At 37.4% G+C, this 27,486-nt stretch overlaps 1 long non-coding RNA gene across 1 annotated transcript; it reads right to left on the bottom strand.

The window, feature by feature from the left end:
- Positions 1 to 6,752: 6,752 nt before the first annotated feature.
- Positions 6,753 to 27,420, bottom strand: LOC150001421 (uncharacterized). Its single transcript, XR_016513029.1, has 3 exons — positions 27,359 to 27,420; positions 8,338 to 8,510; positions 6,753 to 6,842 (listed from the first exon to the last, which is right to left on the bottom strand). It is a non-coding gene; the product is annotated as an uncharacterized LOC150001421 (long non-coding RNA).
- Positions 27,421 to 27,486: the final 66 nt, after the last annotated feature.

Raw genomic sequence — 27,486 nt, 5'->3', positions numbered from 1 at the left:
CAGGCATGCCAGTATTTTTTTTCATCAGATTTTACTGTGTCTTGTATTTTATTTATGCTGAAAATTGGATTAAGGTTTTCCATAGAAAAAACTAATGTAAATTTCAGAGTTTAAAAAAAATTGGAATGTTTTATCTTGAACTGGTTTTCAGGAAGAAATAGGACTTCCCGTGTTCTTGTGCACTTTGATTTGACTATGCTATAGAAACACCAGCTAATGCTAACATTGGGTCAAAAATAACAATCCTTAGAATGAAAGAGATACAGACCACATCCTACATATATTTTGAACCACAGTGGATACAGCATTGTATAATATGTATTAGTTATAACCATTCATCATAAGCTGAGTACAAAATAACAACAAGAAGTCAACTAAAATTTCTACTATAAAGCATTCCACTATAATAGGAAACATATTTTGTATCATCCTTTTTTAATATTTGAGAAAGTAAATGTAAGTTATGGCTTCATTCCTCAAGCCATAACTCCTAGATTATTCTTATATACAATTCACAGAACCTACAGAACAATAATTGTAGAAATGACTAATATGTTTACTTCTTTTTCTCCTACTCAAAAATATTTTCCCTCTTTCTGTTCTTTAGCTTCAAACGAATAGATTTTTCTGTGATGCCATCCTAAGCACTAATTCAATTCACTTTTTAATTCTGCAGATATTTTAGTCTTTAGTGAAAATACTAAAGTTTTTAAAAGATTGTCTTTTATACAATGTTAGAGCAATTGTGGCCTGAAAACACAGATGTTGAGAGCTCCAAAGGAAAGAAGAAACTTGGTATGATCTGGGTGGGGATAAGAGAAAATGATAAAGAAAAATGGAATTGTAATCTTTTTTTCAACTTTTCTGTAAGTTTAAAATTATTTCAAAATAAAAAGTTATAAAACAAAAAGAAGGAGGAGGGGGGAAGGGAAAACCCATATAAGCATAAAGAATACCAATCACTAATCAAAGGTGGAAACTTGGAATCAAAGATCTATGCAAATTGGCCACAAAGGGAGGCCTCATTAAGGATGCAGTTAAGTGTGTAGATTGTGGAATCACACTACATTCATTGGCTGTATTCTTAGTATCTGTGTGATATTGAATATCAGTTTTCTCATCTTTTTAAAAAGAATAATACTACCTGTTTCATTAGTTGTTTATAGGGATAAAGTGAGATGACCTTTATAAAGTTCTTATGAGGCACAGTATTTGTGTGGCACATCTGATAACAGCCAACAATTAGTAAAGAGTGGCAGCCATGTTAAGGCAAACAAGAGCTGACCCATTAAATAGCAAAACTGACCCTTTGATTATTTTCTGCAATATTTTTTAAAAGCTAGCTGACTAAGATTTTCTTCCTATCTGTCTGTCAAGATAAAATATCTATCATTTTTATGTTTATTGATTATATTTTCATCCAGACCCAAAGTTTTAAGATATCAATACCTTCAAACCTCAAAAATTTCTATCTCCACCCGTGGTGTTCCTTATGAAATGCATATTCAATTTCCTGCTCAGTTTATCCACTTGGGTGTCTACAAACTTTTAAGTGGTTTCTCATCATCCTCACATCCTAGCTCTCATGCCCTTGTAGAACTACCTCCCGTTAAATGTGAACGGGACATGGGACTTGAATACGATAAAGATGATGGTATGTCACTCTTGTGATTGTCACATTACATTATTCCAACTTGCTAGCTGGCTTGCTCCAGAATTGCTCTCCTGGCTGAATTTAAAGAAGCATCCATGAATCCTATAACTATTAAGAGAGGAAGTCTGTACACAACCTGAGTAAGCTCAACCTGAGTAAGCTTGGTTGCAGATCCTTCCCCAATCAAGCCACCAAATGAGAACCCAGCTGGCTGATACCTTGTTTGCAGGCTTGTAGAAAACCCAGCTAAACTATGCCCAGAATCCAAACCCATAGAAACTGTGAGATAATAAATTTTTTGTTGTTTTAAATCACTAACCTTGTGGTAATTTGTTATGCAGTAGAGAAAACAAATGTAAGGATCTGGTAAGCATCTTCTCATAGATTAATCCTGTCTAAAATAATTTGCCCTCCTGCCATTCAAATCTACAGTTCTTTAAATTATCCCAAAATTAATGGCCCTACCATTCATCTAGCTGATGAGGTCATCCTGATGACCTTGTTCTTCACAGACTCAAACATCCTATCATTCTTACACATTATATCCAAAATAAGAATTCTTAGAGTCATTTGGTTCCATACATCATAAATTCTTACCCGGGCTACTGTAATAGCCTCTTTGCTTCAATTGTTATTGACCATCTAGAGCCTATTCCTTCGTAACAGCCAGAAATACCATTTATCAATGCCCTACTCTCAAATCTTCCAAATACCCTCGTAATACTTTGAACAAAATCCAAAGCATTTTATATGACTTGGGGGTCCAAATTATCTAGCCCATGAATAACTCTCATCTCATACAGTCTCCTCCTCTCATTCATTTTCCTCCAGCCACACATATCTTCTTGGCAGTTCTTGAGCACTCCAAGAAAATTCCCTACTATGGACCTTTAATTTGGTAATTTGTTGTTCATTCTGTCGGAAATGATTTTCCCTTAAATAATTTCACAACTTACCGTATTTTTAGCTCCATAAGAAGCACTTTTTTTCCCCCAAAAGTGAGGGGAAATGTCTGTGTATCTTATGGAGCAAATATTGTGTCACAGACCATGATGTGAATTACATGACCTGTCAGCGGTGGTGACAGCTGTTAGAAGAGGAAGCAGTGGGCCCACGCAAAACCCCTGGGGACGCTTAAATGTCCCACTTTACTGCTGAATCTCAGGGTGTCTGGTCAGTATGAAGACAGTGAAGAAAGTGGTTATCAGTGGTTATGAGCAACTGAGCTTCATAAATTCTGACACTAGCGGTGATGAGTTCTTGGGGTTCCCAGAAAACTAGAAGGGTACTCGAACCTTAAAGTCTCTCCTCATTTGTTAATGACAGTGATGATGTTCTTAATACCGCTGTTGACTGCTGTTCACTTTACATGGTTGAAATATCATTCTGTTACATTTTAATAAATATTTTAGTACACCATTTGGTTCAGATGCTTTTTTCTTGTTTTCCTCCTCTAAACCTAGGTGTGTTTTATGTTCAGGTGTGTCTTAAAGTGTGAAAAATATGGTATAGTTTTTAATTCAAACTTTTGTACACATGCTAGCTAGCTCCTCATACAGTTCTTTTGTAGGTGACCTATCAAAAGTAGGAAACTGCATGACTCCCACTTCACTTATCTTGCCTTATGTTTTATTTTCTATAGTACTTATTAAAACTATCCTTATTACCTTTTGTTTAGCCATTTATTTTCTCTTCTCAGTAGAAAACAAATTGCATAATGCTAAGTAACTTGTTGATCTTGTTTATTTCTATATTCCAGTACACTAATGCACAAAGTAAGAAGCCGATCAATTTGGTATAAAATTGCAGCTGAAACCATTTTGGAATCCTTCCAGAAAAGATATTCCACCTCAGTGCTTTTAGAAGTCTATATTATCTCAGAGAAAAGCACCAGAGTATATTTCAAACTCTTATTGAGTACTTAATGCTAACTAATCACGAGACTAAATTCTGTCTTCATCTTTTTGTATTCTGTTTTGATAAATAGTTTATATGAATTATCTTCATAAAGTAATGGATATATCAAAATGCAGCTCTTGATGTCTCTGTTAGCTATATCTCTGCAATCATTTTATACTCTCTATAGGGTATTTATTGCAATGAAATAAAAAATAGTGTAGCAGAAAAGTAAAATAATTCTCCAAGTATATTAACAGTGAGTGTTCAAGATAGGTCTGTAATGTTATCTGACAGGAGCCAGAGACTGTGTTCACAGAGATCTGCATGGGGTGACTCAATCCATCTTATTAGCACTGTTTGACAGTTACAGACAAGAAGAAATACCTAGGAACCGCAAACAAATTTTCTCACTAACAATTCATAGCAATTTTCAGAACATTGTATTTTACACATTTTCTTCATATATGTTCCATATGTTAAATAAAAGAAAGCTGCTTTTTATGATGTCCATAATTTACACAAGATGATATTTGATAATAGAGTTGTGCAATGTGTCAATAAATAACATCAAATAATTCTCTCCTCTGTCTCAGCCAGTGCTTTGCTGATGGAGCAATGGGTAGCTTTGATGATTGATAACAGAATCCACAACCTTTCGCCTCCAAGCCACCAGTTTGAACCCAAACTAGTTGAGCAACGATAGATATTTGTTTCCATAGACAGTTCATCAGAGGCTTGCATGAAATAAATTGGCAGTGTCTATTTGCTTGCTGGACCTGAAATGATAGTTACTTTGCAGTGAGAAATATATTATGCTGTGAGTGAAGGCCTAGATTATCATTATACTAATATTCTTCTTCAAAATCCTAAAGTAAACATTTGATATTGGGTGGTATTCAGTTGTCTGGCTGGCATTTTTATTCTCTAAGGCAATTCATAGTCAGTGTTTTCAATGTTTTCAACATGAAATAATTATTATTTTAGATTTTTCATAATTAAAACTGAAATGTAATATAGTAACAAACCAAATATGCATGTAATAATTAAGGTTTTGCCTTAGATTTATTTCCACTTCTCAGAAATAGAGATGTCAACTTTTGGAAAATTTAAATTGCTTTTATAATATTTTGTTAATTTAATAATTAATTAACTTAAATGTAAACTCCATAGAAGGATATTTTTTGAGGATACTTCACAATAAGAGAAATTTTATTTTCCTCTATTAGACTGGCATGTGAGCCAATGGGTTAGTTAATCAGGAGTCTTTTTAATTGGACCCTCCTTTATCCAAGAATGTCTCAAAATCTATGTAATGGAAGAAAAGTTATTACACGTAATTAAAATATATATAACTATTTGTAAGAGTCTCCTTTGTCTGACATATAGAGAGTCCCTATGCTCATTATAACAGTTACAGATGCCCTTAGAGCTCTTTAAAAATATTCCTATTGTCCTTCCTGGCACACAGTAGGGTAAGTATGATATTAAACCTCCCTGCCTCTATTGAAGTTAGTTGTTCACATGTGATTGCTTTTTCTAATTAAATGTGAGTGGAAAATGGCATGTGTCACCTTTTCTGCTGTTGCTGTGATCATGGAAGCATAAATCAATCTGGCTCATACCTCGCCTACCAACTTGCACTGAGCACGTACCATGAATCTTTTTTTTTTTTTTTAACCATTAAGCACTTGAGATTTAAGAGATATTTATCACTAGGAAATAATCTAGCCTATCCTGACTGACACGAAGCTATTCCACAGATATAACTATAATATCAAATTCTGTCTCTGAGGATATAAAAGAAGGAAGCTTGAGGAGAACTAAAACACATAGCATCAGAAAAGATTGACACAAAGCAAAAAAAAAGGGGGGGGTAGAATTAAAGGAAGATTTATGCACATGGAATTACATAAAGTATTAGGACAAGTAGAGACATCTTCACTGTCAAGTAACTGACAAAAGAAGAATAATAATAACTTTTCTTTTAAATATAGAAATTGATTCATCAGGGAGATTTTTAGAGAAATCAGAATTGTATGTAGTATATAGTATATGACACATGCCCCTTCAAAGCCTTTTCCCTACTTAGTCTTTGGTAAATCTTATTTGCATACTACTCCCTTGTGAGTGTACTTTCTTTGGGATGCTGAAAAAAAGAAATTTTAGAGTTACCACAGGAAGAAACCAGAAGCTACCAATGTGAGGCAATCAACAATCTTCTTTCCCAGAAGATAAACTAAAGGTTCATGTGGCTAGAAAAATCTATAATAGTCATGTATTGTGATTAATATATAGTTATTCATAAATACTGCAAATGCTAAATATTGATTCAACCAACAATCGTGAATATGTGAATGGAAACTATTAGAAGAGGGAAAGTGCGTGTGTTGAGAGAGGCGGCAAAGAGGAGAAATAAAATGTCATCCAAGGAATTCAACAGATACCTATAACTGACAATTAAGAAATATCAGTATGCATGTTATTTAGAAATATGGACTAAAGCACTGAAATAAGCCATTGAATGAGTTGAAAGTGATTCTCTCCGGGTAATAGAACTTGGGAATGAGGAGGAGTGAGAACTGTATAAAAGAATCAATCTTCCAAAAAGGTGTATTGTATTTATTATTTGACACAAATTAATGTATAAGTAAAATTAAAGAAACAAAAATATATTCACACATTCTCATTTTTAATCACTTAAATTTGTTTTGATATCTTTAATTTTTTTAAAAAAATGTTTGATATTTTTGTTATTATCAAATAAAATATGTGCTCATTTTATAAAACTAGAATACATAGGGAATTACCTTTCTAACTTGGCTACACTTCCCTAGCCAATGTCCAGAGTTGTCTCAGACAGGAAATAATGATCTCAGATGAAATAAGAAACTACTCAACTAAACATCAGTGTTTTACTGGAATAGTGAGACTATCTCCCATCTCAGTATTCACAGGCTATAAGAGAATTCCAGCTTAATAAATAATTTGGACTGAAATTTTCCCATTGACAGTTGAATGTGAGAAGGCAATCAATGCAGATTACCAGAGCACAAAACAATGTATACTATTCAGAAAATATTTGAAATAATCAAGAAAATTATTACTTGTGAAGTATTACACAATTATATTATTGTAAGAACCACGAGAATGTTCATCTATTTTGTTGAAGAATTTTTGAACAATCAATCAAGAGAATAATTAAAGAAGAAACAGACAACAATAGACATTTTCCTCTTATTTTTTCTCTTCCCTCTTCGCTTTCTTTTTCCTTCCCTCCTCCCTTCCTTTTCTGTAAAAAGTGAAGAAAAGGTAATTCTTAGTAAGCAAAAAGGTTTCTCCTCAGGAAATAGTTGTTTCAGGCTCAGGATTCAGCCCAGAATCAATCTTAGCTGAGGAGCAGGGGGAGAGAATCAGGACTTACCAGGCACTTTTTTGATGGTTGTGACCTCCAGGGCTTACTATTCTTGTTGATGTTGTTTTAGACTTGTAGTTTTCTAATGTTTCCCACTAAATCGATTATTGCCTTTCGAAGTAATTTCATGGCTTTTGGAGTACTATAGCTTTATCTTCCTAACCTTCATGGTGCTGTGAAAGATTGGTCTCATTTCTTGTTAATTCCGATTCTTCTTTGAGGTTATTCTTTCACTCTCCAAGGGAGTCATCAGGTATCGTTTTATTAGTCTTACACATCATGACACCTCTGGGGAATTTGTACTGACTAATTCATCTTTCCTGACAATTGCTAAATAAATGGTAGCCAGAGCACTTGTTTTAGCTCTGTGAACTTATTTTATGGCTTGCCACCTTTCACAGCAGTGAGCAGTCATAAAGACCAAATAAACCAGCATTTCTTTTTCCAATATTATATATAATGGCCAGTTTTAAATCATTTTAGTTGCAAAACTTTTTAAAGAATAGTTCAACCCTACAGTTTTATCTGATATATTCATTTCTTCCTGTATGTGGCAGCAAAGGGTAATGCAAGAAACAACTCAGAGTCTAGATTCTATATTTCCAGTAAAGAAGAATTATCTCCTAATTGTCAAATCTTTAAACACCATTCAGGTCACCCAAGACTACATTTTACCTTCCATTCATTAAACTGTATGTAGAGAGTAATGTTCAAAAGTCTCAGTTTTTAAAAAGATAGCTTACAATGAAATGCTCTGTTATACATACACTATTAACAGTAGAGCAACAGATGCCAGAATCATTAAAGGTTACAAGGTTTGGAACATGGTCTTAGAGAAAGTTAGTAGAGTAATAGACACCTTTGATTTTTCCCCCCAAAGCCAGCCTTCAGAGCCTAAAATATTTACTCTCTAGTCCTTACCAAAATTTTTTCTACTCCTTGGAATTAAATTTTGAAATGGGGAAGAAAGGGTCGATTTTTCCTTACAGAAGAATTCCAAAAATTAAATAGAGAAGAAATGTGAGAAATACAATAGAAAACCACCATTAGAACAGAACAGTAATAATTGCTGCAGACAAGATTCACAAATGAATGATAAAATTAGTGGACAAAACTTTAAGGGAAAACAGGATAACTGCATAGCTTCAACATATTCCTCCCAAATAGATATTAATTATAATCTTAATATGTACACAGAATTTTTAATTCTCCTCTGTTCAGAAAATTAAGCTCAATTATCTTACTGTTCAGTGTGGGCTGGATTAAATGACTCACTTGTAAAGAATAGAATATGCAAAGGGGAAAATAATGACTTTACAGTAGAGAAACTTGGGAGATACAATCTTAAACAAGTGATTGAGATTACACTCACCAGTGATAATGTGTGTTGGTATAATGTGCCTCTGGTAGGATGCAATGAGAAGAGCTTTTCATTTACATGGTATTCCTCCCAAAGACCCAAAATCTCAGTGGAATCATGAGAAAACATTAGTTATGCCAAAATTATGCAACATTTAACCATCAATCTTCAAAGGTCTTAAGGTCCTGAAAAATAAAAAATAGTGAGAAAATGGAATGAACCAGAGGAAACTAAGACACATGAGACCTAAATACATTGCAGTAATCTGGGTTGGATGCAGTAATGAAAAAAGGCACTAGTAGAAAAATACATATCTAATAAATGTTTTGCAGAATGTCTAGAGAATACTTAAAATTCTATAAGTCAAGCAATACCATTGAAATAAAAAACCTTAAATTGGCTGAGACATGCTGATTTTCCCTAGTGAACGCAGAACTAGAGTGGTCACTGAGGCCTAAGCTTTTCACTGTCCTTCTCCATTCTCAAAGTCCTATCCCATTATCAAGGCCAAATTACATAAAATACATAGGAACAGCAGTTTTTAAAAGTTTAAATAAAAGTGTCTTAAAGTTTTAATAAAGTTTGTTATTTAAATAAAGAATTCCAATGTTTGTCTACTCTTCTCTCAGAAACCACAATCACCCTCAAAAGATGCTAGAACAGAAGAGAGATGTGGAACTCATTGTCAACAAAATAACAGAATAAAGGACCACCAAGAGAAGCCCAGGTCAAAGAGAATGCAGGAAAATGTGGAGAACAGATGCCCCCAGCTGTACATCCTTAACACTGTTTGTAGAATACATTCTCCAAATAAGTGTCTCATTCTGAGACAAAAAATACAAAAAAAAAAATTTCTTTAATAAGGCAGAAGGCTAAGTGGGCAGGTGGTGAGAGAATTCCTATATCTCATTTGGTAGAAGAATGAATGGGGGTGGGTGGGCATAGATAAGTCAGGTTTGAACATTGCTTTTTTTCCCTGGTATTGATTACTCAAGTATTCAGTTGTGATAGTTCATTGATCTGTACATTTATTTTTGATGTGTTTTCCAGATCTTACATGTCAATAAAAATAATTGATAAAGGGAAGCCAAATTCTATTTATTGACTTCTATAATCTCAGGAGAAAGAATGCACCTTCAGTTCTAGTTACAGCTATGTAACAAATTATTCCAAACAACTATTTATTATCTTCAGAGACTCTGTGGGTCGAGAACTCAGGCAGAGCATGGCAGGAACGGATGTTCTCTGCTCCAGTGTCTTCAGTGAGGGCTCCAAATACAGGGGCAGGAATAATCTTGACATGTTCCCTCACACATCTGGAAGTTGAGGCTGGTTCACAACCAGTTGGAAGATATTATAATGGATACAACTCCATTTACAACAGCAACAAAAGAGACCAAAAAGGAACAAGGAATGTATAAGATACCTGTGAAGAAAACTTTTAAGTTCTACTGTATATAAAAATCAACAGAAAATACTATATTTTTGAGTTTTTAAAAAAGTGAATACGATGATGTTAGCTCTCCCTATGTTAACTTACAATCTTAATGTAATGTGAACTAACATTTTAAGAGATTCTTTTTCTTAATAAGGTAAGCTGATTCTAAGGCAAATTAAACCAGTTGTTTCACAAGCTTTTATTGGATTCAAATCACCTTTGTCCCCTCCACAGCTGGTCCCAAGCCACCATCACCTCTCATTGGGCTGCAGAAATAGCCTAATGGGACTGCCTGTGCCATTCCTGCCATCTTCTCCCTCATTCCCCTCCCACCTGTTAAACTATTCTCTAAAGCAGCGTTCCTTTGGCAGCACCAATCAGGTCCCATCCCATCACCCACCTGCTCCAATGGCTTTCCTACACACTTAGAATCTAATACAAAGTTCTTAATGTGGTTGAAAAGGCATTCTAGGGCCTGGATTTTTCTCTAACCACTTTTCCTACCACTATTCATTCGCTTTCTCCTTTTTCTCCTTTTTCACTTTTCTCTAGTCACATTCCTCATGTATGCTTTTCAATCCCCAGCCTGCCAGCCTTTGCCTTCATTGTCCCATCTGCCAGCAACACTTACCCTGAGAGCCATATTCACTCCACTCTCAACTCAAACGTCACCTCCTCAGAGAAAGTGTCACTCAAAATTCTATATAAAATACAGGTATTTATACTGCTCCATTTTCTTCATATCATAGATTGAGTTGTTTTGGGGTTGTCTGTCTTCACTATCAGGTGCATTTCCATGAAGATAGAGAAACTCTTTTTCCTGAACACTGAAAATAATAATTATCTGACAGACAGTAAGTACTCGATAAATATTGAAATGAATGAATAAACAGAGTCAAAATAATTCTGAAAGTTAGTATGTCATAAAAACAACAATGCAACCCTTTGCTAGCATAACAAATAAAGAACTCAATCAATAGAATATACAGAAGAACCAGAAATTGATCCAAGTACGAATGCAATTTAGTATAAAAGAGGAAAAAAACTTTTCAAAATAGAGTAAAAATTGGTTCATAACTATTGGTATCTTAACACCTGAACAACAATATGGAAAAAGAAAAGAATATTAAGTAACATCCTACATCTTAAAACAACATAAACTCCAGGTGAATTAAGTATTTAAATATAAAAAAAAAAAGAAACTCAGAAGTACTAGAAAACCCATGGTAAGATTTTTCATTACTTCAGACATGGGATGTGTTTTAGAAAAATGGCACAAAGCCCAGAAACCATTTTATTAATGTTGAAAATTCTGACCACAAAAGTTTTTTTAATGTCTTTATTTTTTAAATCACTTTTTTAAAAAGGAGGGGCAAACGTCTGTAACTCATATCACAGACAAACTGCAAATTTTCTCAGTATGTGATGAGTTCCTAAAAATAAATAAGAAAACAACCGTTGGGGAGTGGAGGGATGGAGCAAAGAAAGAAAAAGATAAAGAAAGAGAACTCATGGACATGGACAGCAGTGTGGTGACTACGGTGGGGAGGGTGGTGGGTGGAGGTGGAAGAGGGTATAAGGGGGATAAATGGTGATGGAAAAAATACAATAAAAAATAAACTATTTAAAAAAAAAAACAACCAACAATCTAGTAGAAAAATGAGCAAGGCATATTAACAGCTATAATATTGAATTATATAATTCTTAAATATACGAACATATACTCAACTGCACTAAGAGAATGCAATTCAACTAACAATGATATATTTGCCTATTTCTTGGCAAGCATTTAGAAAAATGATACCACACTGTGTTAGAGGGCATCAGGGGCTCTCATACGCTGCTAATGAAAATATAAGCTGGAACAACTTCCAAGAATGAATTAGTTATTTATTACTATATAACAAATTAGCCCCAAACTTAGAAGCTTAAAACAACAATAACCATTTATTTTTGCTGACCCTTTCTCTGGGTCAGAAACTTAGAGGCAGCTCATGCTGGGCATTCCCGCCTCAGGGTCCCTTATGAGGATGGAACCAGGATGTCAGGCGGGGCTGCAGTCATTTTAAGGCTTGAGTAGGGCTGAATGATACACTCTCAAAAGTGTTTCGCACAACTTGCAGGCAATTTGGTGCTGGTTATTGGTGGGAATCATCAATTCCTCCACATATAAGCCTCTCCCAGGGCTGCCTGGTTATCCTCATGAGACACATAGCAGCTGGATTCCACTGGAGCCACAAATCCAAAAGAAAGCGAGATAAAAGCTGTGATGTCCTCTATGACCTGACTCTGTAGTCACATGTTCTCTCAATATCTTATTGGTCACATAAGTCAGCACTACTCCATCTGGAAGAGGGTGACACAGGAGCATATATTTCAGGAGAAAGGGAGAATTGGGGGTCAACTTGGAAGCTGCTTACCAGGAGGAACAATTTGGGAAATGTTTTTCAAAATGAAAATTCTGCATAATTTCTAAAACCCAAATTTCACTGCTAGTTACCCTTCAGACAGCCACTCAGATATTCATTTCAGCGTTGTTAGCAATCACAGAAAATTGAAACGATCTAAATGTCTTTCATTGGGGTCTGACTAAATAAATTATAATGCATCCATACAATGTGATGTATGTGTTTTAAAGGAATAGAATACCTTTGATAGAATCCACAAGAAATAGAAATAGTATTGCCTTTTAAGAAAGGAAGTAGTGATCAAGATGACAAGGGGAGTGGGAAACATTTTTCAGTGAGTACTCTCGTGTACATTTTATATTTTCTAACGATGTGCAAGAATGACCTACTTTGAGAAAGGGGAAAAAATACATAACTACTGTAATCTTTATAAAACTACCTATTTCCCAGGCAAATGTGAGTTGGGTTTCACTGAGCCTTTATCACTTTTTGTTTTTTTGTGATATAAATAGTATTCAATTTGCTATCATTATCATCTTCATTATTTGGGCTTTCAACTCAATTCTTCACTGAGATTACAAGCTTGCTGAGTGTACTAACTACCTGGCACACTTTGTATCCTTCTCATGTTCCTAAGCAGAATATCAAGCATGAAGGAAGTGCTCAGTGCATATTTATTTAAATCGAGGTTTCCTAATCTCAGCACAATTTAGTTTGGACCAGATAAGTTTCTGTTATAAGAAGCTGTTTTGTGCTATGTATGATGCTTAGCAGCATCCCTGGCTTCTTCCTACGTGATGCCACTAGCACACTCATAAGTTGTGACAAACAAAATCTCTCTAGACATTGTCAAATGTCCCTGAAGGGGAAGAATCATCCCCAGTTGAGAACCATTCTTTTAAGGTAATGACATATCCAATCTTGAGAATTAGGTATAGAATTTAAAAACAGATTTTTAAGCAATATTTAGCATACAGTTTTTACTGCAATATAATAATTTGGGATATTTCACTGCTATAAGTGAAGTAAAAGTTGGAATATAATATTTTATATACTATAAACTAAACAAAGACTAAAATTTAATATTTTGTCATTATTTATCGATTATTCTTAACAGTGCCTTATTTTATATTCAGAATTGACCTTGCATAGGAGGATAAAGAATTTAGAATCCCTCATTTAGTGAAACAGTGTATTTGCAATAAGATGAATGATGACCTATATGTGAGATACAGCATGTTCTTCTCTTTCTTCTAGATTACTATAATGATAGTAAAAATTGATTATGAATACACCTAGGGTATGATTTGGAGTGAATACTCATTCTTTGATGCAGATCACTTCATCAGATAAGGATTAAACTATATAACAATTACATTAGCCAAATTGTTAGTTCTGGATGATCTCATTTAACTGACAACCAGTAGTTTACAAACTAGAAATTACCATCTATGAAATTGGATAGACTTTAATAGCGAGAATGATAGACAGAGTAACACTAAAGATATATAAGATAGATCATTGTCATCTCACAAATGGCATTACTGGAGAGGAAAGACACATGGGGAAGGAATTAACAGATCTTTCCCTATCTCTAATATTGTTATTTGGTCATTAAAAGTCTTTATGGTATTAAAAGCATTTCTCATTTCTCCTTGAATACTTGCTAAATAGATTATCATTTCTCTGACTTCTTTAGAAGTTCAAAGTGCTACTGTGTTTTATTAATGTCCATAATTTTGCAAGGCCAAGTGTATTTTATTGAGAGTCTGAGGATTTTGGTTATGGGTCCAGGAGGAAGGAACATGGCCAGCTCCCCATCTGGTCTGTGTATTTTATTATTTTAATTAAGCAAAATAAAAAATGCTACATGTCAGAGAATATCAGGTCTCATACAGATTTTTTAAACAAATACAAATTTTCTCCAAATATGTAGTCTTATGACAAATATGTGGGTTTTTAAAATGAATTTGACTTCCTCAAAAATATCACATAGCAGAAAAATTGCTACCCAGTATTCTAATTGGTACAGACCCTTAGTACACCCTGGCTGGTTTGGCTCAGTGGATTGAGCGTCGGCCTGCGAGCTAAGTGTCGCTGGTTCGATCTTCCAGTCAGGGTACATCAGAGAAGGAAAACTCTGACTCCAAAAAACCTCCGCTGCCTTGCGGCATACCTCTTCAGGGGAAAGGCTAAGGGAGTAAACCCCGACAGAAAATCCGGAGCCGGAGTCCCTAAGGCGGTTTGACGTTGTAGTCAACACTGGCAACTCCTGCGGCGCACCTGAACCCAAGCTGTATCGACTCCGTCTTTCCCTTGGACCCTTCAGCTGCGAAGAGAGGGGGGGTCTGCTGCATGGGCAACAGCAGACCCTCCATATTACCCTGCCCAGGCTCTGTAGCTCCAGCTTCACTGGAGAGGACACTCCAGCGTCATCGCAAGATGTCCATTCAACACGGGAGGAGACAGATACCGTGTCACTCCCGAGTCGGACTGCACAGCCATTCTCGGCGGTGCAGATAGACTCTTAAGAAGCTACACCATCGTCTCTCGAGGCTCTGTAGCTTCAGCTTCACTGGAGAGGACACTCCAGTGTCATCGCAAGATGTCGATTCAACACGGGAGGAGACAGATACCGTGTCACTCCCGAGTCGGACTGCACAACCATTCTCGGCGGTGCAGATAGACTCTTAAGAAGCTACACCATCGTCTCTCGAGACGGACGGCTGCCGACGACGACGACGACGACGACAGACCCTTAGTGAATTTGCCAAGAAATACAAAAAATATTAAAGATAAAAAGTATCTTCCTACATTCATTCAGGTAGACAAATGGGACAACCCTATGGGAGTATGCACCCCCTCCCTACAAGGGGGGCTTGCCAGGGGCCAAGCCTTGCGGGCACCTCAGCCCGCCTAGAACAGACAAATGTGAGGGTGTTTGCCAAGGTTATAGATTTCTTCTCTGACACTCCACTCCCCTTTCCCCTACCCACATAGATGGAGGCCTTGCCAATATGTTTATTCTAGGCACCCTGAATTCTTTCTGGCAATATTTATGTAGTTCATGGGTAGGCATCTCATCTAAGCTTGTAATATAAGATTCTTTCCTGAGAATTTGGTTTCAGTCTTAGATACAGCAGTTAGATTCTTTTAAAAAATTAATTAAAGAGAGATCTATAGTGGGTGTTGGATTGATAGTTCTAGGACATATTTTAAGTGATTTCACCTAGTTCGAGGTACTAAATACCACCTACAGTTGATGACAACTGTATCAGTTGTCTGTTGCTGCATAATAAATTACCACAAACTCAGTAGCTTAGCATTTCTCTGTGTCAGCAGCTCAGGCATAGCTTTGCTGGGTCTACTGCTTAGAGTCTCACAAGGCTGCAGCCAACATGTTTCTCAAGCTGGCTGTGTTCTGAGTTATGTTCTTGAGCTTAACTCAACTTGGAAAGTAACTGCTTCTAAAACTCCTCCAGGTTTTTAGCAGAATCCATTTCCTTGCAGCTGTATGACTTAGGGCTCACCTTCTTACTGGCCATTGGGTGGACAAATCTTTTAGAACCTAGAGGCCATCTTCAGTTGCCTGCTCTGTGGCCCTTATGCCTGGGAAGTTCACAGCATGACTTTGCTTATTCGAGGCCAGCAAGAGAATCTCTCCTCAGGCTGCTTCAATAGTCATATATAATTAAACATAATCATGGGAGTGACATTCCATAACCTCTGTCACATCCTGTTTGTCAGGAGGAAGTCACAAGTTCTGCCTACACTACAGAGTTAAGGGATTTTACAAGAGCATGACTGATCAGGGGGCCACTCTAGGGTATGTCTGCCATAATAACCCAATGAATATAGCTAGCTTTGCTCTCTCTGCTAGGCTTCAGATTACCCTATATTTCCACATGATATTGAACAGGTATGCCAAAAGTGAACATGTGAAAACAAAGTTTTATCCTTGTTCATTAACCCCCAGCCAAATCTACTTCCCTGAATTTTTAGTGGATGATACAATTTACACTTTTCTCACAGTAAAATCCTTGGAATCATCTATAATTTAGATCAGTGAGTGTAATTAACTCAACTTTCAAATCCCAAATCTAATTATATATACTGTTCACCACCCTAGTCACGAAAAGCCTTCTTACAGGTGTCCCAACTCTGGCTCCCTACGATACATTTTGACACAGCAAACAGAATTATATTTAAAATAATAATGAGAGAGAGCAAGACAGATTAAAAAGGAAAGATGAGGGGGAAGACAGAGAAAAGCAGAAGGAGAGGAGGAAAGTGGAGGAAAGAAGAGAAACTTCAGAAGAATCAGGTGTATGTGAGAGAAAAAGTGAGAGAGGGAGGAGAATGGAAGGATTGGGGGGAAATGGAGGAGGATGGAAATCTAAAGAAAGGAATGAGTTAAGAGATAACAGAAGGACACAATGGAGTCATCTTTTTTCTCTCTTTCTCACCTTCCATATGCGATCCATCAGAGCCAATCCTATTGATTCATATATATTTGAAATTGGTCCATTTATCAATACAAGCCATTACCTCTTGCCTAGACTACTTTTCACAACACTTCCTAACTGGACAACTTATTATGTAATAAGTCTTATTATCATTCCATAGTGTGTAAAATTGGTTCCTGATTTCCTTCATCTTTATAGAGCATCTTTCATGAGTCTTATAAAGAAGTTCAAATGCTTGTAAGAGTTCAGTGCAGTAAAAATTTTTGTGGGAGGCAAAGTATTGATACTGGTGGGGAGGGAGTAGAGAATAAATGAGCCACACAAATGGGAATAATTAGTAATAATGAAAGACTAAATAATAATGATGGGCGGAGCTGGCTGGTTAGTTTTCCACCTCTCAGGCTTTAGCACCATTTAACTGGATAAAAATATATATGCTTCAAATGATAGTAAAATATTTTTTCATCTTTGATATTCATTCAACAAATATTTATTGTTCACCAATGATATTTCTTGGATATGTGGTATGGACTAAAATTACTTTTTAAACTTTCTGATAAACATGAATTTTAGGACCCTTGCCTTTTGCAATTACACCTTCCAACTTCAACCTGCAAAAAACTTTTAAAAGGTGAATAAAGCTGTAACGAAACTGTAACAAAAGAACATCCACATAACTTAAAAATATGTAAAGAAAACTTGAATTCAAACATTTTAATTTGGAAAACAGGCAGAAAAGGATTCTCGTAAGTCTATATTTTTGCAGGCTATATTTTTGCTTTAGAAGAATACATGATCTGCCCATTTGCCATACCTGAGAGATGTCTAGGCTACTTATATCTTATTAACAATATCATAGGTCTACAAACACCATGGTGATCAAAAATTTTCCTAAGGTAATTTGTCAGAATGAAATTAACTTTTACTACTATATGTAAAAATATTAATTAGAGTAACAGTTGAAAGTACTGTGTTGTAACTTCTCATCTAGGTTCTATGTGAAGTCCCAATATAGAAAACAGATCATTGGAACTTTAGAATGATCGTGCCAAGAGGGAAAAAAAAAGTCATCTTCACTGTAAAAGTTATAGAATTAAGTATGAAGACAAATATTATAAACTTTATCATCTGTTGGCACCTGGGTCTTAATATTTAACCAGAAATCCTTCAGTATTTTTTGTTGTGACTCAATACTAATTTAAGCCACCTACTTTCTGATACTGTGGACTACAATGCTGATGTTCAATAATATATATAACAATGTTCAAAATTACTTGCAGATAACCAGCATAGTATCAGCATAAAAAGTTTGCAATTAACACTCCAGGGTCTATTTTCTGGCATACAAAAAAGATGTGTTAAGTATATTTCTGCTCTTTTCATCTTGGATTCTTTCCTTCAGAATGAGTAGAATTTGGTACCACTCTTATGAGTAAACCACTTAGGCGGTTACCCAGAGAACACAGACACCCATAAAAATATAAAATAAAAATAGGTGCAACATATTTTCTTTAAAAACAAAAAAAAAGCTGTATCTAGAAGTATGAAATTGACACTATGTGTTTTATAAGGTATAAAAATGATGTCTACCTTTTTAAAAATATGATAAAGACAATACTTGAAACAAACTGTGAAGACCTGGAGTAAGAGAAAAATTTACAAAACCAACAGGGGACATGAGCATCGAGACAATGCAACTTATCATATTTGGAAATCACAAGAAATGAACTCAGATTTTACTTTTAATACATGATGTCCTTACATACACAGGGTAAATTTTATGGCAATTTCTTAGTGAAAAGCTATTTGTAAACTCATTGTCTGCTGCATGTAATTATGTTCCCCATTGATTGCATAGTACAATTTACGCAGTTCTCATCCATTGTGAACTCAGTGATTCTAAACATAAACATAAAATCTCCTTAGAGTCTTAATAAAATGATTCTTCCAGACATATCTGAAACAATGACCACTATGTAATTATTGTAGCCATGTTCTACTGCCAGGAGTAGGAAAATAAAGTATGTAGAAACTTCTCACAGATTATTGTTTTTAACAAGGCTTATTTTTGTTCGGATGTTTGACTACTTACTATCTATGCATGCCTGCTCTCTTGTGAAACTAAAACTTTATAGGAATATCAAGGTTAGAAGTGAGGCTCTGTAACTTTCCTCTTGTCATCAGGTACTGGATTCAAGCATCAGCTTATCTTTCGTTTACTTGGCTGGAGCCAAAGCCTGTTCAAATGTTCCTTGTGTTGTTTACTTTTATATTTGTGACTCAGAGTATTGCTTCCAAGTAGTCTATGAGCTTTCCGAAGTATTTCAATGAAAATAGATTGGCAAATGTCATAGGAATGATTATATTAAGAAAAAAGTTAAAGTAAATCTACAAGAAAGTGGGGATGGCACACACATCCACGTAGATCATTAACTCTTAATAATAAGGATAATAATTAAAGTAAGGCACTGATGATATAATGTGTACTTACTATTAGCAGGGAATAATGGTTAAGCCGTAAAAACATAAAACTGAGATTGGAAGGTGATGAGCATGTCCCAAGCTGAAAGCCAAGTTGGAATTAAACCACAGTGGCAGGAATAACAAGACAGAAAAAGCAGCAGAGCAAAGACTGTAGGGCCTTGGCAGAGTGTTTGCACTTCAGTTCCATTTAAAGGCATCAGTATCTGGATAAATAACCATCCTAGCAAACACTCAAGCCCATATGCCCAGGGTCAGATACTGAGGGGCTAAAAGCTACAATGAATGTGACCAGATGAACAAAAGGGCACACTTATGTGGGATTAATCAGCCAGTTCTACAAGACACAATTCTCATTATTTTTTTCTAGTATCTGACAGTATTTTCTAACTCCTTCACTAGAATAAAGTCCAAATGGCATGGTGCTACCATCATCTTATATCAGTTCTAAAAGTCACTGTCATCCTGGTCATGTAGCTCAGTTGGTTAGAGCATTGTTCCATACGCCAAAGTTGTGTTTTCTATCTCCGGTGAAGGGCACATACAAGAAGAAACCACTGAATACAGAAAATAAGTGGAATGACAAATCAATATGTCCTTCTGTCTCTAAAACCAATAAACTGAAACAAAAAGTTTTTAAAAAAAAGAAAATAAAAATAAATCCACTGTCAACTCTTGGTTTAGTTGGTTTATAGGCTTTACTATCAATAGTCTGTTTCAAAAATATGGCTATCATATGCCCGTTCCTTTCTCTTCTTAGTCTCTGTCCAGTAAGATCCTAAAATTAAATCAGAAAACTAATAGTAAATATGAAAGAGTATTTAAGAAATAGATAAGGATTTTGTATTAAATTTAAAAGTTTCATCCAAATTATTTATGATCAGATCAGGCCTGGTGTACAAGAGAAAATGCATCTATTCAAACACAGTGTCAAAGTGTCAACTCCTATTTATTATTCACACCCATTATTTTAATTTACTTTTCATGAAAGTAATTTCTTTCAAATTTACATCAATAGTATGCAATGTTAACATTTATTTCAAACCCAACATGTTCCTCTATTTGATTGAGCGGCAGTGCAGAGATAATGCAAGTGTTACCAAACGAAGTGGGAAGGGCCAACTGCCACCAAACACAGGCATAACGCAAAGATCGATGGGGAAGGAAAACGGTCTTTTAACAAAAGGCTGTCCAGTTTTGGGAAGCTGGGGACTACCTGGCTCAAAGCCAACCTCTTCCGCAAAACACAGAAAGAACCCAGCCACCCCCAGAGCAAGAGTTCAACACCCCGCTCCGTTCTTCTGTCCTTCTGGGGCGGAAGGCTCTTAACCCAAGGAGAACGGGTCTCTCCGGCTTTGCTTCAGTTCTCTTTCCCTGGAGTGCGCATTTGTGGGGCAAGTGTTGCTATTGCCTCACCGCAGCTTCTTTCCTCTCCTGGGGTCCCAGTTGCTACCAGACCACTCCACCAGTCCTGCAGGGTGGGGGGGGCGGGGAGGGAGGCAGGGAGGGAGCTCGGTTCTTGGGGCCCTTGGGACCTGAGGCTCCTTGCGACCCTAGGGCCACCAAGCATGCTAGTCCCCACATCCATGCACTAATCTTAGAGCAAGAGAAGGGGTGGGGTGCAGTTCAGGACCTGTGTAGCAGGGAGCCCCAGCGTCCCACGGCCACCACCAGCAGGATACGGCCCAGCATGGGACTCAACCTTGGCGTTAGCTAGCTCCTGACTGGATGAGCAAGGGGCAGCAGAAGGGGCAAGTCTCCCACACCCTCCTTTTAAAAGTCAGGGCCCAAAATTGCAGGTGCGGCGGAAGTGTGCAAATTCCCAGCCAGTCCAGGTTAGGATCTCTGCTCCTCCTCTTGACGCCATGATAACCTCCACGGTACATGTGTGTTGTGACCTTTTCAGTCCATGCATACTCTCTTCAGGCTTCCTCCAGCTGTGCCATGAGCCCCACTAGTTTGTTTACCCTTACCACAGGGTATTGCAATCTATCAAGGGACAGCAATTCTGTTGCCTCTGGCACTTCCTGACCCATCCCAGGAGTCCCTGCCCTCTGCCCAGCGATCTGGCTAGATCCCGGCTGTAACACAATGAATAATAAAGATACATAGGCACAAGAAGAGACTTTAAAGTTCATGCAGGTACTGATGATCAGAAATGTCAATAGGTTCAAAGTCCAGGAAAAGTTTGGGCAACAGGGATGAAATAAGGCAGAGAAGGGCAATACAGGCTAGACAAAGGCACACCTTCTGTATAATAGGAACTTAAGAGCTCAGCTCTGAATATTAATGGGAATTATGGGGTATCATCATCAAATAGGACCTCAAACTAATGAACTAAGTTTATGACCTATTGTTGCAGGGAAATAAGTACGAAGTATTAAATGTCTGTAATTAATGAAAAGCTAAGACAAATAGGAACTTCCAGGATAAAAGATGACGTAATGTGACAGGAAAGAAAAGTTCATCTAATACTTTTCCTTTTGTTAAGTATGATTTTCTTAGTTTTTATTGAAGTATAATCTACATAATAAAATGAAAATCCTAAGTATTCAGTTCAATGAGTTTGGGAGGTTATATGAATCCATTTACCTATTGCCAAAAACGATAACCTTTATATAATCCCAGAAAGTTTTATGCCCCTTTTCCTGTCCATTTCTACTTCTATATGAGGCAACCACTTTCTGATTTCTATAACCATATGTTACAATAATTTTGCCTTTCCTGGAAATTCATATAATAATCATATTATAATTGTATACAATTTTTTGCATCTAAATTCTTTTGTACAAAATGATCTTTGAGATTCATCCATGTTGCTTCTTTTATCAGTAGTTTGGTGCTGTTTATTGCTGACTAGTATTCCATATAGCTCAGTGGATTGAGCGTCGGCCTGCGAGCTAAGTGTCGCTGGTTCGATCTTCCAGTCAGGGTACATCAGAGAAGGAAAACTCTGACTCCAAAAAACCTCCGCTGCCTTGCGGCATACCTCTTCAGGGGAAAGGCTAAGGGAGTAAACCCCAACAGAAAATCCGGAGCCGGAGTCCCTAAGGCGGTTCGACGTTGTAGTCAACACCGGCAACTCCTGCGGCGCCCCTGAACCCAAGCTGTATTGACTCCGTCTTTCCCTTGGATCCTTCAGCTGCGAAGAGAGGGGGGGTCTGCTGCATGGGCAACAGCTGGCCCTCCATATCACCCTGCCCAGGCTCTGTAGCTTCAGCGTCATCGCAAGATGTCGATGCAACACGGGAGGAGACAGATACCATGTCACTCCCGAGTCGGACTGCACAGCCATTCTTGGCCGTGCAGATAGACTCTTAAGAAGCTACACCATCGTCTCTCGAGACGGACGGCTGCCGACGACGACGACGAGTATTCCATATGAATTATTCATCATTTGGTTTACCTTGTTGATGGATTTTTTTTCAGGCTTGCCTGTCTTTCTGTGCCTCAGTAGAATTATTTCCATCCTGTCTCCCTGCCCCCAGCCCTCACAGAGCTGCTGCAGGACACTTGATGAAAGCGTGGAATCCTCAAAGGGATTGCCCTCAGGAATCCTGCCTCTCAGATGCTACTTTTGAGCATGAAAGGCCTTAGGAACAGAGTTAGAGGGTGGGTGCAGAAGGTTCATTCTATTACTAGAGCTTCAGGAGCTTGTCATCTATCATTCCAGCCCACACACAGCCCTTGAACATTTGGCTGGTCTCCATTACACATTTGTGGTGCATTCATGTTGTTACAGAACCCCTGGGCTGCTCCAATTGAAAACAAACCCACGGGCTCTTTAGTTAGGGGCCCGATTGCCCGCTGCCAAAATTATAACTCTCAATACCAGAGTTTAGTGAAAAGAAGAAGAATAGTTTATTTAACAGTTATATAGATTTAGTTATTTGCGGATTTCTGTTGTTAAGTCTTATGTTCTTTAAAACACCCATAAACACATATCCTTGCCTCCCCCCTACCAAACCAGGCTAGTTTTAGAAAAGTCAGAGAAACCGTTTCCCTACTTTCCAAACACAGTTGAGCTTTACCAGTAGCTGCCAATCACTCAATCTGACTGGGGAGGTCCTTTCTGTGCTGTGGTGCCCTCCAGCTCCCAATGCAGAACCGCCTGGATTCTCAGCCTCCTTGCAAACTGCCTTCTTCCTGCAAACCACATGGATCTTCTCTCCTCAAAACCACATGGCGAGAGCCCCTTAAAGCAGCCTGGAGACCCCTTCTCCAAGCCACATGGAGAACTTAACTTCTTTATTCCACATGGAGAAGGCCCCTTCGCCAAGCCGCATGGAGGGGGCAAGAGAGCGAGAGCACAAGAGAGCGAGAGCACAAGAGAGCGAGAGCACAAGAGCGTGAGACCGAGAGAGCGCGAGCGAGAGCGAGGGAGCTGAAACATCCGCAGCTGCTTATATATCCCTGACTATGCCCTCTGACGCAGTGGGCATTGCAAACAGTTCTGACCATTCACAGAACCTCACGCAGGCTCTGTGTGCTTTTTCCTTACCGTCCCCTGGTTCAAGTCCCCTCCCATCTACCTGAGGCTTTGGATTCATTAAAGCCATTTTACATAAGAAAAACACTAGCCACCAGCCTCAGGCATGTGGAGGCATTCTGAAAAGCTGCTTCCTTCTCCCCATCCCCCAGCTGCAAACTCTGCGGATTTTTGGAACACCCCTGTTTCTGTAACAATGTGGTAAAAGTTACTTGATGTACCACAAACTGCTGTGTAGGAAATGAAAGAAATGCCATTCTTTTCTCTCTTAGGAAGCTCTCATTACCTTTTGGATTTAAGTCCATTGGTTTAGTTGTGCTCTCAGGTCTTTGTTAAGTAACTGATTTAAAAAAATCTTCTCTGGCTTGTGCTTGTTATGAAGTGCAAAAAGTCTCTTGTAACTTTATAGATCCTGATTGTACCCCCCCCTCCTCCAGGGTTTCTGGCCCTGATTCTCTTCTATTCAGAGGTAGTGATAATCACTTACTAAAAGACTAAAAGTACTCCTTTTCTCCCCTATGTGCTTAACTTTACTTTTTGTTCTCCTTTGGATGAGTGTAGGAAAAATCTACTTGATCCCCTTGTGACTTTTCTATCTGGCCTTGATTCTTATTCCCCAAGTCTCTCACTCCAGTCATGCTTTCCTTTTTCTCTGCCTATGCATAGTTGGGCCTCCCTGTACTGTGAGAACAGTTTTGATTTTTGGTAGTGAATGTATAAGTAGAACTTACCTTAAAGGCTCTTGTTTTATTATTAAACCCCATTCTTGGATTACTACCTACCATAGATGTATTGCTCAAACATTTTGCTTAGATCTTTAACTTGTATTATGTTGGCTGTTTGTTCAGGGTTTTTCAAACTGTGTTAAGAATGGCCTCTTCCTGAAATCTTTTGTTTCCTTAATACTAACCAACTTGTTAACAGTGGAATATGAAAGTACTGCGTCCCACCTGGCCAACCTTTTAGATTTGACTCATTGCCCATCTGAACACATAAAACTTGTCTATAATTATCTAACCTCAGCTATAGTTATAGCCTCTGAAGAAAAAAAAAATGTCATTTTTCCTTCCCTCCAATTACTCCAACTCCAACTTGAATAGTCCCATTGTCTCCCGTCACTTGTTTTCTCACCTGAGATTGTTCTGATTATCTTAATATATAACCTTAAAATACAAATATAACATATGAATTAAGATACAAATACCAGAATATATTTAAATTCTGAATATTTGCAATTTGCAAAACTTATCAGGATATATTTTTTAAAATAGTAGGCTTCACCTAGTCCTTGACTACCAGTGGTTATTACCAATCTAGTGATTGTCTTGGTCTTTCAGCCATCTCATTGACCCCACGCCACTAGTTTGTTAAGAGAATGAAATACATAAAACAAATGATAAAATTTCAAATTATGCAGTACTCCTTAGCTACATCACTGATGCTGTTCAGGCTTAAAAACTCCTTTCTCTAAACTTCATATTTAACTACTTCCACAGTGTCTCAAGAAATACTTGATAATAACCAAATCCTGCCAATTCTGCTCTGGCTGGTGTGGCTCAGTGGGTTGAGCACCAGCCTGCAAACGGAAAGGTCACTGGTTTGATTCTCTGTTAGTCAGGGTACATGCCTGGATTGCAGGCCAGATCACTGGTTGGGAGGGAGAGGCAACTGATCAATGTTTCTCTCACACACTGGTGTTTCTCTCTCTCCCTCTCTTCCCCTCTCTCTAAAAAATAAATAAAATCTTTAAGAAATAATAAAGTAAATAAAAACATAAATAAATAATTTTTAAATCCTGCCAATTCTCTTTCCCAATTATTCCTACTTATTCACCTTCTCTGTCCCCCAGAAACCATTACTTTAATACTGGTTTATTCTCATACTTCTTATCTGGTCTCTTAGCCTCCAAAATCCCTCCTATTCATTTCCCATTCATTTTCAGCAACAATACCAGAATTGTCTTTTAAAAATGCTTATTATTACCGTAATGAATAGCATTGTCATAATTCCTTAATTTAATGGACAGGAGCCTTCACAATTAACTTGCTTTCTCAGTTTTCAGCCTAATTTCATTTTCTATTTTGTCCTCACATATAGACTATGCTTTGGTCATACAGATGTGCATAGTTAAATACATCATACTCTTTCACAGCACAAAATCTGCACACTTTCTTTTATTTTTTTATTGTTGTTCTATTACAGTTGTCCCATTTTTCCCGTTGCTCTCCCCGTCCTCCCACCTCCCCCCACACATGTTCTTCTCTTGTCTGCAACTCCATTTCCACATTCACTCAGCTAGCTCTTCCTCAAATTATCTCCTACTCCAGAAAGTCTTTACTAATCACTGCCTGAATCAAGTGCCGTTTCTCCATACCCTCTGTGCAAATCCTTATCACAGTACTTATCACATTAGGTTGTCATTGTTGATTACTTAACTCTCTTTCCCAGTAGGCTTTAAGTAATGTTGATGAATCTGATTCCATAAAAATTAAGAACTGCTCTTTGAAAGACACAGTTAAGAGAATGAACAAATAGCCAGACTGGGAGAAAATCCTTGCACATCACATGTCTGATCCACAATCCAGGCTTGTTATCCACAATATATTTAAAATTCTCATAACTCAGTAAAAAGAAAACAAAATAATAACAATAAAAATGGACAAAATTGTGAACAGACATTTCATCGAAGATACTATTAGGATGGCAAATAAACACTTAAAAAGGTGTTCAACATGCAAAATAAAATCATAAGAAGCCATTATTCATCTATAAAATGGCTAAAATTAAAAAGAATAACCATATTATTATGTGTTGGCAAAGGTGTGGATCAGCAGAAACTCTTAAACACTGCTAGTGGGAATGTAAAATGATACAGTCACTTTGTAAAGTAGTTTGGCAGTTTCTTGAAACTTAGAACATACACCTACCACAGCAACATGTCTTGGACAGACTTGTACATGAATGTTCACAGCAGCTTTGTTTGTAATAGCCAGAAATTTGAAACCTTATTCAGTGATAAATATCCACCAACAGGTGAATACCTGAATTTCTTACTTTCACATATCTTCATATTCCATTGGTCAAATACACTGATCCTGTCAGCAGAACAGAGGAATATATATATGTATATATATATGTTATGACTATAAATCTAACAATTCATTAAATGTTAAACTTTCTGCAAACCATGAGTCTAGTCTGTGCTGGGCAGTTATTTCCTGTATTTCACTTACCCCTCAAAATAATTCAGTATTGTTATTCCCATTTTCTAAATCAGATAACCTGGCCCTTAAGATGTTGGGGAGAGTAGCCCAAGTCACAGCGATGAGTTGAAGCACTGGGATTTAAGCCAGGATCTCACACTTCTGCTAACCATTGCGTTAAAGAGAAGCGAGAGGGGAAGCAGCATGTGCAAAACCAGAAACAAAAACAAACCCCACCCCAAACCAAAAACAAAACGACCAAAAACAGGATTCCTTCCCGCTTACAGTTACCTCCTACTGAACACGAAGTCCTAAATTAAAATAAATACGACTTAATATAATTAAAGCCGTGAGTCTATCATCCAGTTCACTGGCCTCCCAGCGTCGCGAATGACACGGACGACTTGAAGAGCGAGCACTAGAGCTGCTCAGCTGAGGTCTGAGGCATATAGTACACGTTTTTCCCCTTTGCAAAAGGCCTAATTGGAGAGGTGAGGGGTTGTACTATTATTTCTAAATTTTCCAGGGCGAAGGCGGCCAATGTTTACCTTTTAAGTCTTGGGAGACCAAGGTAACCACCGCGAGAGCGCACAACAGCTGCGCTTCCGGGTTTAGGATGGCAGAAGAAAGACGCATGCGTGGGACCCTCCTCCGGGCCGCACACTTCCTACAGAAC

Source organism: Furipterus horrens, unplaced genomic scaffold, assembly GCF_987537825.1.
Source record: "Furipterus horrens unplaced genomic scaffold, mFurHor1.1.pri manual_scaffold_9, whole genome shotgun sequence".
NCBI lineage: Eukaryota > Metazoa > Chordata > Mammalia > Chiroptera > Furipteridae > Furipterus > Furipterus horrens.
The sequence above is the reverse complement of the archived record's forward strand: the minus strand, read 5'-3'. Positions and strand labels throughout refer to the sequence as shown.